Source organism: Seriola lalandi, unplaced genomic scaffold (assembly GCF_002814215.2).
Source record: "Seriola lalandi dorsalis isolate HSWRI2012SDOR001 ecotype SW California unplaced genomic scaffold, Sedor1 jcf7180002054947, whole genome shotgun sequence".
Taxonomy (NCBI): domain Eukaryota; kingdom Metazoa; phylum Chordata; class Actinopteri; order Carangiformes; family Carangidae; genus Seriola; species Seriola lalandi.
The window spans coordinates 1,441,996-1,446,401 of record NW_019525498.1 but is presented as its reverse complement, the minus strand read 5'-3'; the positions used below and the strand labels follow the sequence as shown (position 1 = coordinate 1,446,401).

General features: G+C 39.7%; 1 long non-coding RNA gene across 2 annotated transcripts; it reads right to left on the bottom strand.

Annotated features, from left to right (window-relative positions):
• Positions 1 to 67: 67 nt before the first annotated feature.
• Positions 68 to 4,400, bottom strand: LOC111645218 (uncharacterized). Of its 2 annotated transcripts, none has more exons than XR_015436292.1 (6): positions 4,082 to 4,400; positions 3,428 to 3,537; positions 2,935 to 3,035; positions 2,471 to 2,527; positions 1,514 to 1,584; positions 68 to 297 (listed from the first exon to the last, which is right to left on the bottom strand). It is a non-coding gene; the product is annotated as an uncharacterized LOC111645218 (long non-coding RNA). The 2 variants fall into 2 exon arrangements; XR_015436291.1 differs by having other exon boundaries at positions 3,428 to 3,507.
• Positions 4,401 to 4,406: the final 6 nt, after the last annotated feature.

The following is a 4,406-nucleotide window of genomic DNA, read 5'->3' as shown; positions in this document are numbered from 1 at the left end:
CAGCCACTCCCTTTGTCATCACTGTTCTGATTGGTCCGTCTCTTCCAGGTGAGGCTTTAAAGATGTCTTCTTGTCTGATGGTTGTTTCTGGTCTGACTGGTTTCCTGGAAGCTGTTTCAATCTGTCTGACCTCATGTTGATCATTGACCTCTCCAGTCCCTCCCTCTGTGATGTAGAGCTCTGTGTAGATCTGCTTCAGAAGGGTTGAGTTTCCTGCTTTAGAGATCCCCTCAAACACACACTGGAACTTCTTCTTCAGGTTAGATTTGAGTTTACGTTGGCAGTCAGTAAGAATCTCTAAAAAAGCAATGACATAAATTGGAAGTTATAGAAAACATGAATCATGAAAACATGTTCTGATGAGTGTGGTATCTATTTGTTCAGGAGGTTTTATGGAAGAAATATTCCCTAACATTAACAGAGACCAAAAACTCTCCATGTTAGATTTGTTGTAAACCTCCTCCAGAGATTTTCATGCATCATTTCACCAGGTTCAAACATTCAACAAGAATTAATAAAAAAAAACGCTGCATGTTATTAATGAACTTGAGAGGGAGTGAATGCTGTTGTACCAGTGTCCATGATCTTTTTATATTGTATTTTCAAATCCCACATAAATAATCAATGTCGATTGTGTATAATGTCTAATTCATTATTCATGTGTAACATGGATATTGAGCAATGCCGATATATGCTGTGTTAAATTACACCTTTACACCAACACAGTTTATATGACTGTTCCTGTTAGTTCAAATTCTTTGTCCCAGTTGGATCATTCAGACACTGATCATATTCAGGGAGCAGTGAAACTTGTGACCTGACACTTTGCTCATTTTCAATCTACACGATTTAACAATGAAATATAAACAAAGGAAATTAAGGGGCAGGAACAGTCACTGTGAGTTTCACAATAAACCAAGTGGGAGACACAAGCCTCTCGATTGGATTTAAGATGCTGTTCAATCATCCAACAAATACTGCAGCTGGATCCATAGAGTCAATTCTACATCCTCCATAACTTTAGGACTTTAGGAAATCAGCTCTAGAGACCAAATCAGTTTTTGTACCAGGCTGTAAACATGTTTATTTCTGCTGTAAAGTTGGACATTTTAACATGGGAGTCTATGGGGACTGACTCACTGCTGGAGCCAGACTCTAGTGGTCGTTAGAGGAACTGTAGGTTTAGACACTTGGGTGTTGGCTTCATGTTTCAGACCCAGAGGTTGACGCTTGGTTGGAGCTCAGTGAGGCTTTAAGGCACATTCACAACTTAACTCATGAGACTCTAGCTACTCTCACAGGACAGTCAGGTGGACTAATGACCCACATGTGACCTTTAAAACTCTCAATGTGCAAACGACACCTGTGACTCCCCACCTACCTGTCTCAACTACAGAAGTGTTTAGGCTGAAAGGAAAACCGTCCTCAACACTTTAAACAACTCCACCTTGCTTTGACTGATCACTCCTGGACATCTCTGTAACATCCCATTTTAAATCTTTCCATGACTTACCTGTGGGTTCTGAGACGCTGTGTGAGAAATTTTCCACTAGATCATTCATTCATGAAATAATAGCCAGGGACCTGCATGAACAAATAAAGGTCAGTATTAGGGCAGTCTGGTTTCCTGGATGCTGTTTCACTCTGTCTGACCTCATGTTCATCGCTGACCTCTCCAGCCCCTCCCTCTGTGATGTAGAGCTCTGTGTAGATCTGGTTCAGACAACAGACAGACTACATGTGATCTGACCTCAGCTGTTGATCAGCTGACTGATCAGCTGTTGGCTCTTTGTTCACTGAGACAGTTAGTAGTTGGTTATTAGTTCTTTGAGCTGTTATTGAGTAGTTGATGGCAGATGTGACAGTGAGTGTGAATAATGATGAGGACAGAGCTTCACACCCACGTTGTTTTCTGATGCATCCGTCATGACGACAACTTAAATGTAATAAACAGAATATAATTTTAACAAAACCACCTGCCCTCTGATTGGACTGTCATTGTCCAGTTAGTTTCAGATGTAAAAATAGGCTCAGAATTCTACTTGTAACTTCAGTGTCACACACCGAAGCACTTTGTCTTTCACATTGTCTGTTACATCAACACTGGTCATTTGTTCTGTTCTATTCACAGTCTTGTTTTTCTTTTTACAAATGCAAAACTTGTTCGCAATGTATTATTGAGGGTCATTTGCAACACATTACAACAGACCTGCATTGTAAACTAGAGTCAAATTCCTCAGCATGTTGTGGTTGTTTTTAGAGTTGTATAGCTTTGGTGAGTAAAGTCATTAAGAGTTATTATTGAGTAATTCCTCATTACGTCACAGTGAATTCTTTCACATCAAATCATAAACAGCAAGTTTCCCCCACAAGTATTTTAATTATAATATTCAAGCCACATAATATATTAATCACATCAGCATTGTTTTCTGATGCATTAGTGATTATGTGAGTAAAGCACATGACTTACCGTTTCTTGCTGGGTTGTGCAAGGTGTGGTTCTGGGCCGAGGTGGATTCTGCCATCACTATCAAAGCTAAAGGAAAAATAAGGACATGAGCAGATCCTCCTTTGACTATGAAGAAATGTTTGAAGCATTCTAAAACTTCAGAACATAAAAGACGTATCAATCATCAATTTAAACCTCATTTAGCATCTACTGTAATAAAAACAAGACTTTATGAATAAATCTGAACAAATGATACATGTGAAGAATTTGTAGAAGAGATTTCTATCTTAAAAAAATAAAAAATAAAAAAAATACTGCAACATTCAAATATAAATATATAAAATGAAAACAATACTACACAACAATGTACAAAAGTGTTTAAGAATGACAAAACTCCTGCAGGGCAAGATGTGCAAAAGGTATTGATTAGGGGATGTGCAAAAGATCACAGTATAGACAATATCTGTCATGTGCAGGGATCATACCTCAAGGTGTTGATGTCATGTGGTTGATGATTGATGAGGCCAGATGCAGAAGAAAAGGCAGGTGCTGGTCCATCACTGGTGATTAGACTGGACTTCTGGTCCTGATACAGACAGACATGTGATAGGACAATTCCTTTAGATCATACAACTTCTTTATGTTCAAACATGTTAGGTCTGTTGTGTGAGTATAATAAATCATGAGGATAGATATGAATATGCAAAAATAAATACAGTATGAATATTATGAAATGTAAATGCAAGGAAATTAAGGGTAAACAACTAGAGGTGTGATAAGAATTCAATGTACACACACTATATAACCAACATATTCAGTAGTACAAACATGGATATAATGTAAAATACATAACCAATATAGGCAGTGGTATATTCATTATTAAGAATCAGCAGTATGAACATGTTTACACTGTGGGTCTGATTTAATCACAGTGGTAAAGTCTTATTGTTTAAAAGTGAATGACAGCATGTTACTCACCTGGACCCTCCTCACTGTCTGGACTCTCTGCCGTAGGTGAGACAGGTGGAGGCGGTATTACACCTGTACTGGCTCAGGTCCTGATAAAGACAGAGAGATGCTGAAATCTCCTGAGAAATGTTAAGACCTAGTTCACTTTCAATCATGGCTGATCTCCTAACAGTAATGTAAAGTGGTTACAACACGGTGAACCCATCGACGTGTATTCACTCGGTCTCCTGGCTCCATACAATCTCACGTTACAGTCAGTTACAAGATGAGCCTAAAGTTACTGACGTCACTAGCTGCACACGTCACTAACAGCCGAGAGCAACAGACACAATCCTACTAACCGCTAAAATATGTAACGTTCTTATTCTTCTATGAATAAAACATCAAAGTTGAACTTCACTCTAGCTTCAGCTAGTTGTTTATTCAGTCAACGTCGCGCCATTCCGCCTCTTCTTCTACAAGTCTTCCTGTATCAACATACACTCTGCAAGAGGTCTGCGACGCTATACTGCCACCTATGGGCAGTACCTTTGTTAGCACTTATCATTACACTACTAACCGCTAAAACGTCTGTCCACAACGTCAATATCACCACCTGAAATGTTTGTCAGTCGTTGCATCGATTATACTTTTAGCTAAAGAGCTAGCATTGATGCTACTCACCAGGCTAACAGGAAAGTTGCGAGCTCGGCATCAAACCGCATCTCTTTCCTCTCAGGAGCTTCTCCAGCGGCGGGAAGACACATCCAGATTTACTCTGTCGCTTCTTTTCTTTGCCGTTGAACGTGGTTTCTTGTCGGGAGCGGTCCTTCGGGACGCAGATGAATATCGTATTTTAGGAGATTCAGCCATTCCTGTGTTTCTGTGATGCTAACGTCAAGCTCTGCCGGAAGTTGTTCTTCTTCGTGGGACTGAGGGCAGACTTGATGCTCTACTGACTCACACAGCGTCAACAGTCACAAAGTGGTATTACAACACAGGACAGGTC